Here is an 8387-nt window from a genome sequence, read left to right as displayed (position 1 = left end):
GGGGATGAGAGGTCCTGCAGGCAGATCTGGAATCGACTTCCACTCTGCCTCTTGCAAGCTGTGTGACCCAGGGTGAAAGTTCTCCTTCCTTTGGGAGCTTCCGTTTTCTTAGATTTGGAGCAGGGTGGTCACACTGACCTTGCAGAGTTTTGAGAATCAGCGACAGAACATGAAAAGCCTGGAGAACACTCTCTTAAGAATAGCTGTGACTTATCTTTGCATAGCGGCAGTATTGTAGCCAATGAGGTTTATCCGAGGTGCGATTATGGCTAATTTAAAACTTTTCCAATACCCCACCGTGATGACTTGCAGTATAATCGGCATGTGCAATATAATCGGCGTTGGCAATTTATGAAGCCTCTTCATAAACCATGAATTTGCAAACATTTAATTGCCCATTGAGTCATCCCTCCCACCCCCAGCTCCCAATCAAAGTTAGCACAACTAGGCGGATTCGCACCTGACACAAGAAAGACTATGTGACCGCCGGGCGCGGTGGCTCACCTTTGTGAGTGAGATCCCGCCACTACAAAAAATCAAAACTTAGCCAGACATGGTGGCATGCACCTGGAGTCCCAGCTACTCAGGAGGCCAAGGTGAGAGGATCACTTGAGCCCAGGAGATCTAGGGTGCAGTGAGCCGTGATGGCGCCGTGAGCCGTGATGGCGCCACTGCACTCCAGCCTAGGTAACAAGAGTGTGACCCTGTGTCCAGATAAATAAATAAATAATAAATACTACATGATCCTGGACAGGCAACTCTCTCTCTCTCTAAGCCTCAATGAGATCATTTATAAGATGGAATCATTACAGTACCTAGAGGATCAGTGTGACATTTAAATGTGACTGAAGGCCAGGCCCAGTGGCTCACCTTGTACGGTGGCCCATGCCTGTAATCTCAGCTACTCGGGAGGCTGAGGAAGGAGAATCACTCGAACCCAGGAGGCAGAGGTAGCAGTGAGGCAAGATTGAGCCACTGCATGCCAGCCTGGGCAACAGAGCAAGACTCCATTTCAAGCAATATATAAAAGTAAAAAAAAAATAAATAATAGTACAATAAATAATAAATACAATAAATAATAAAAAAATAAAAAGGAAAAAGCCTTGCCTGCCACTTTCAGTTGACAGAACAGAAGAAAGACACACATCTTCAGAATCAGGAAGCCGGACAAATTCCAAATTCCTGTAGTTCCAGCACTTTGGGAAGCCGCAGCAGGCAGATCACCTGAGGTCAGGAGTTTAAAACAGCCTGGCCAACATGGCAAAACCATGTCTCTATTAAAAATATAAAATTAGCTGGGCATAAAAATATAAAATTAATGGGTGCCTGTAATCCCAGCTTCTCAGGAGGCTGAGGCAGGAGAATCACTTGAACCCAGGAGGCAGAGGTTGCAGTGAGCTGAGATCATGCCACTGCACTCCAGCCTGGGTGACAGAGCGAGACTCTTGTCTCAAAAAATAATAATAATAATAAATGTGACAGCACGTGCACCAGCAAATGCTTTGCATCATGCCTAGCACATAGTAAGTGCTCAGTAAATTAAAAAATTAAGCAGTGTTAGCCTCCCTGGAAGTTACTTCTCCCCTGGCAGCCCTTACTGCTCACTGTCGTCACCAACCACCCTCTTCAGATTACCAGAAGCAACCTGGTGTCAGAGAAGAGGCGAAAACCCAGCATCTGAAGACTGAAATTGCATCCCAGCTCCACCAGCTGCCAGCTGTGTGTCCTTGGCCATTCAGCCTCTCTGTTCTTCAGCTTCCTATGTGAAGAATTGGGATCAGCATAGTAGCTGCCTCTTAGGCTTGTTGTGAGGATGAAATAAGAGCACAGAACGTGCACAATACATGTTCAAGTTATTATTACTCCTACTGTTATTACTGCCATACTGTCTTCCACAGCCGCCCTGGTTCCAATTCCTACAGATTCAACCTCCTAAAGCCTCTCACAGCCGTCTTCAGCCTCCATTTCCCAGGCCTGGACTTTCCTATCATTTCATGCCTCTATTAAGGGCTCCTTAAAACAGATTGTCAGGTTGGATGTGGTGGCCTGAACCTGTCATCCCAGCTACTCAGGAGGCTGAGACAGGAGAATGGCTTGAACCTGGGAGGCAGAGGTTACAGTGAGCAGAGATCATGGCCATTGCACTCCAGCCTGGGCAATGGTGCAAGACTCAGTCTCAAAAACAACAATGACGACAGCAGATCTCCAGTCCCCACCCCAGAGTTACTGATTCAGTGGCTCTGCAGCAGCCTGAGAATGTGCATTGTTAGCAAGTTCCCAGGCGATGACTGTTACATGTAAAGTTTCGGTGCCGCAGAAGTAGCACTCGAATACAAATTTCCTCAACAAGGCGATTTCCTTCTATAGAAGGACGCAGCTCACAGATGGAACAACGGCACGCACACACCTGGACAAGGAAGGAGAGAGGGTTCTTATTCCTGATGGAGGTCGCCTCTACTGCTGTGTTGGTCCCCTATCGGCTAGGCTTAGACTGCACAGTCTAGGCTAATTCTGATTGGCTATTTTAAAGAGAGCAGGGTTCCGTAGAAGCCTGAGTGGCGGGGTGGGTAGTTTGGCAGGAAGGATGGTTACAGGACAGGTCAGAGAAGGTAAGCAGGGGTGACTCAGGTCAAAACAGGTGACCAGGATGAGTTAGGATGGAGCAGGGGACCAGGGGAACAGATGTGATTAGAACTGGTGACCGGGATGAGTTAGGATGGAGCAGGGGACCAGGGGAATGGATGTGATTAGAACTGGTGACCGGGATGAGTTAGGATGGAGCAGGGGACCAGGGGAACGGATGTGATTAGAACTGGTGGAAACGGTTGTTTACGGAAACTACAGGGAAGTCAAACTTTAAAATGGAGGACAAAGAACCGAACATACTGACATGCTGATTCCTTGAAGAGAAATTTAGAGCTCATTGTACCCAACATGACCACGCCGTCAGTCCAAGAGTCACAGCTTGACAACCTCTGCTTCTGAGCTCTTCCCGGTTTCCCTCATGCAGAGAGGTCTTTTCTCATCTAACACTTCTCCAGGCTGGTGGCCTCAGGGCTGGGGGAATTTTACGGGTGGAGATCAGTCAAGGACTGTCAGAGCCTGGGATTGTGAAAAGGGGCTGCCTCTGGCTCCGGGGTTTGTTCTTCACCCTGGAATCTGCTGTTTTGCACCAGCCAAAGTCAAGGTGCTCCTAGGTCCTGAAAATCCTACCCCCTGGTTACACACACACACACACACACACACACACACACACACACACACGCCCCTCCAAAAGTCCCGTGCATACGCATGACACTGTCACAGTCCCCTCCAAGCACCCACACCCTTCCCCACGCAGGCCAGAGCTCACCCACCCTCAGGATTCATCCCTGACAGCCCTGCATCCCTTTCTTCACAGATGCTTCACTTACCCTCTTCTCTGCTCTGAAATTCCCTCAAAAGCCTTCACTAGTAAATTTTCTAAATCACAGTAGTTACCTCATTACTTTGATATTAATAGACTTTGCTCAGCAGCAAGGAGCCCAGGCCCTGTGTGTGGAGAGGGTTCCTGGAGGCAGCCCTGCGTGAGTGCTGGTCGGGCTGCAGCCTTGTGGCTCACCCTGGCCTGCCTGCCTCCCCAGCCAGCCTGGGCTCTGGAGTGCTCTTCCCAAGTCAGGGAAAGTCCTTGAACCACCCACTTCTGAGAAACGGTGAAAGAGAGAAGGAAGGAGGAAGAAAGGAAAGAAAGAAAGGGGCTAGGCACAGTGGCTCACTCCGTAATCCCAGCACTTTGGGAGGCCAATGTGGGAGGATCACTTAAGCTCAGTGTAAGGTCTGTTCTCGCTGAGGATAAAACGAAGAAACTGAGGCCAGCACGAAAATAATCCAATGCAAAGGAATTTATTTAGGCTCCCAGGTGAGGTTCTGCAGTCCGACAGGAGGGGCCGGAGAAGTCGCATGGACTCCGCTCAGACATGGGGTTTTATACGGAGTGAGGGAGTTGGATTGGTTGTGGGAGAGCAGGACTGCTATTGGGTAAGTTACAAGCCTTTACCTAGGACTTGGCTTGTTGTTGGTTGGAATTACTCGGCTGCTATTGGTTGTTAAGACTCAGCTGCTATTGGTTAGCAAGAGGCCAGGGTTACACCACCTTGTTTGCATACTGGGCTCTTTTTTTTTTTTTTTTTTGAGACGGAGTTTCGCTCTCGTTACCCAGGCTGGAGTGCAATGGCGCGATCTCGGCTCACCGCACCTCTGCCTCCTGGGTTCAGGCAATTCTCCTGCCTCAGCCTCCTGAGTAGCTGGGATTACAGGCATGCGCCACCATGCCCAGCTAATTTTTTGCATTAGTAGAGACGGGGTTTCACCATGTTGACCAGGATGGTCTCGATCTCTTGACCTCGTGATCCACCCGCCTCGGCCTCCCAAAGTGCTGGGATTACAGGCTTGAGCCACCGCGCCCGGCCATACTGGGCTCTTTTAAGGGAAGGTCAGGCTGTGCGAGCATGGGAAAAGGGAACAAGCCTGAGCATGTCTGAGCTTGCCTGAGCTCATCCGGGCTTGTCCGAGCTTTTGAAAAAAAGCTGGGGGTTGTGCGTCCGTGCTCCCGGCGAGGCAACTGGCCTTACACTCAGGACTTCGAGACCAGCCTGGGTAACAGTGAAATCCCGTCTCTACAAAAAATCTAAAATTAACTGGACCTAGTGGCGCACACCTGTAGTCTTAGCCACTCAGGAGGCTGAGGTGGGAGGATCTCTTGACCCTGGGAGGCAGAGGTTGCAGTAAGCTGAGACTGCATCACTGTACTCCAGAGTGGGTGACAGAAAGAGACCCTGTCTCAAAAAAAAAAAAAAAAAAAAAAGTTTGGGCATGGTGGCTCATACCTGCACACCTGTAATCCCTGCACTTTGGGAGACTGAGGCAGGCAGATCACTTGTGGTCAGGAGTTCAAGACCAGCCTGACCAACACGGCAAAACTCTGTCTCTACCAAAAATATAAAAGTTAGCCAAGCTAACTTTTATGGTGGTGGTGGATGCCTGTAATCTGAGTTACATGGGAGGCTGAGGCAGGAGAATAGCTTAAACCTAAGAGATAGAGGTTGTAGTGAGCCAAGATCAAGCCACTGCACTCCGGTCTGGGCAACAGAGAGAGACTCTATCTCAAAAGAAAGAGAGGCCGGGCATGGTGGTTCAAGCCTGTAATCCCAGCACTTTGGGAGGCCGAGGCGGGTGAGTCACAAGGTCAGGAGTTTTAGACTACCTGGCCAAGATGGTGAAATCCATCTCTGCTAAAAATACAGAAGAATAGCTGAGCACAGTGGCAGGAGCCTGTAATCCCAGCTACTCGAAAGACTGAGGCAGGAGAATTGCTTGAACCCAGAAGGCAGAGGCTGCAGTAAGCTGAGATTTCGCCACTGCACTCTAGTCTGGGCAACAGAGCAAGACTCCATCTCAGAAAAAAAAAAAAGAAAAAGAAAAAGAAAGAAAGAAGGAAGGAAGGAAGGCTGGGTGCAGTGGCTCACATCTGTAATCCCAGCACTTTGGGAGCCTGAGGCAGGTGGATCACAAGGTCAGGAGTTCGAGACCAGCCTGACTAATGTGGTGAAACCTAGTCTCTACTAAAAATACAAAAAATTAGCGGGGTGTGGTGGCGTGCACTTGTAGTCCCGGCTACTCACTACTCGGGAGGCTGAAGCATGAGAATTGCTTGAACCCGGGAGGTGGAGGTTGCAGTGGGCCAAGATCACACCACTGTACTCCAGCCTGGCAACAGAGCAAGACTCAGCCAAAAAAAAAGAGAGAGAGAAAGTGGGAGGGAGGGAGGGAGGAAGGAAGGAAGGAGGGAATCAAGGCAGGAATCGAGGATGATGAGGTTCAGGATGCACGCACTGAGTCCTTACTAAGTACCAGATGCCTTCCTTGTATTATCCTTCCTCATCCTCACGACTGTTCTCTATGATGAGGCCTCAGGGGGCCGCTGCTGGGGAAACTGAGAGCTTAGCTGATCTGCCCAAGGACTCACTCTCAGTAGCAGATCCGGATTAACGAAGGTAGGCCTGACTCCCAAGCCTAACCTCCTGACCATAAGGCTCTTCTGCAAGCGCCCTCCCCTCTAGGCCTCAGTTTCCTCATTCATCGCTGTCACAGAGGCTCTTGATGAGGGCTCACTGAGAGCCAGGCACAGTTTGCCACCTGGTCCATTGCACTTACTCGTATTACTGCATTTGAATCTGTGAACTGTTATAACCACAGGGCCACGCTGCCTTGGTTCCACCTGCCCATTCTCACGTTGATGGTAAGTGAGTTTCCAAGTCCAAGGCTCTCCGGGAACACTGCAGACTTCCTCCACAAACAGGATGGGGAAGAGAAGATCTCGGCAGAAAGGCACCCGGGGCAGGACAGGCCAGGGCTGAGAGCGATTGGGCAGCCAGAGACCAGACTAGCCAAGCTGGTCAGGGTCAGGGTGGGGGTGCAGAATACAGGATCCTTTGTCAGGGCAGAGGCTGCAAACTGTCCCATCCCCACCAACTAGCTCCAGCTCCAGCCCAGTGATGCCTGATGGGGGGTGGTTGCTGAGGGCTGCCCACCTGCTCTGCCTCCTGGGATGAGCCAACCCGAGACCTCCCAGGCCTATCTGGCTAACACATCCTCAGGCTCTGACCACCCCTGGGACTCCTCTTGACAGGCTGCAATTGGCCTGGAGTGTGGCCAGCCTGTCAGGGTCATAATCATAGCACCTACCTCACTGGATTATTTTGAAGATGACATGAGTTAATATTTGTAAAGCACTTAGATATAACAGTGCTTGCTACATTTTAAGTGCCATATAAGTGTTTGTTAAGGAAAATAATGAAATTAAGTATTTTGCGTTATGAAGGATCAGAATCTGGAGATGTGGAGTTAGGAGACGCACAGCCCTCACCACTGACCTCAGCACAAGCGGCTCTGGGGGGCAGCGGTCGCCCACAGTCCCTGCTGAGCGGCTCAGAGCAGCTGAGCGCAGCATCGGAAGCCCTCCCCTTCCTTCCTCTTACTGTCGGGCTCCAACCAGAAAGGTCGACATGTTGGCACACGTGTTTTATGGGTTTTAAAAATACCTTTTAGGGCTATTTACATGGTAAAGCCTTTTTAATAAAAGTGATATATGCACATTAGTAAGACATCAAAGACTTGTGGAAATGTCCAAAGAATAAAGCAACAAATCATTCAAAATTTTGCCACCTGGGAATAAACCATGTTAACCCTCAGAGAATCTCAGTCATCTCTATGTAGATTAAGGGGAGTGAGAGAGAGACTTTTACTTAAAAGGGACTCTAATTATATATGTTGATAGAATATAAAGAATAAGGTATTACTATACTTGACTTTTTTCTTGAATTTAACAGAAGAAAAAAAATCAAAACTAAAGAGGGCCAAGCACGGTGGGTCACGTCTGTCATCCCAGCACTTTGGGAGGCCGAGGCAGGCAGATCACCTGAGGTTGGGAGTTCGAGACCAACCTGGCCAACATGGTGAAACCCCATCTCTACTAAAAATACCAAAATTAGCCAGGTATGGTGGTGGGCCCCTGTAATCTCAGCTACCCGAGAGGCTGAGGCAGGAGAATTGCTTGAACCCAGGAAGCAGAGGTTGCAGTGAGCCAAGATTGCACCACAGCACAGCAGCCTGGGTGACAGAGGGAGACTCCATCTCAATCAATCAATTAATTAATAAAAAAAAGAGATTGCTGAGCAGCACATAATAAAAGCTCCTAAAGTTTTCCTGTACAGTTTAAGATATGTATAGCATTATCTTATATATGTATTAGAAATAATTTCAATCTCCTAATGAAAATAATTGAGGATTAAAATCAGATTTTTTAATAGAGATTTCAATTTAGGGCACTATTGACTCTTTTTCGTTGTTTTGTTTTTTGTTTTTTTGAGACAGGGTCTCACTCTGTCGGCCAGGCTGGAGTGCCGTGGCAGAATCTCAGCTCAATGCAACCACGGGTTCAAGCGATTCTCTTGGCTCAGCGTCCTGAGTAGCTGGAACTACAGGTGTGCAACACGACACAAGGCCTTTTTAATTTTTTTTCTGAGAGAGTGTCTCTCTCTGTCACCTAGGCCGTAGTGAAGTGGCATGATCTCGGCTCACTGCAACCTCCATCTCCCAGGTTCAAGCGACTCTTGTGCCTCAGCTCCTGAGTAGCCGGAACTACTGGCATGTGCCACTGTTCTCTACACAGGCACATCAGCGTGACAACTATGTGCCCCTCGTTGTTTGATTGAGTGGATGTAATCGTCATCCCCGTTTCTTACTACGCTTTTCCCATTCCATCCTTCATTCTGACACACACGTGGGTTGCTGGTTTCTCTGCAGAGCCTTTGTGTGCTTGGCTTTGCTGTGCTTCGTTTTTCCTCGGG

The 8387-nt window shown here is 49.1% G+C and overlaps 1 pseudogene; it reads left to right on the top strand.

The window, feature by feature from the left end:
• Nucleotides 1-212: 212 nt before the first annotated feature.
• Nucleotides 213-370, top strand: LOC135276246 (U4 spliceosomal RNA; annotated as a pseudogene).
• The last annotated feature ends 8017 nt before the right edge of the window (nucleotides 371-8387 follow it).

The sequence above is a fragment of the Aotus nancymaae genome, unplaced genomic scaffold (genome assembly GCF_030222135.1).
Source record: "Aotus nancymaae isolate 86718 unplaced genomic scaffold, 86718_ANA_hifiasm-v0.15.2.pri h1tg000001l, whole genome shotgun sequence".
NCBI classification, from domain to species: domain Eukaryota; kingdom Metazoa; phylum Chordata; class Mammalia; order Primates; family Aotidae; genus Aotus; species Aotus nancymaae.
Note: the sequence above shows the minus strand (reverse complement) of the source record. Positions and strands in the feature narration are given on the sequence as shown.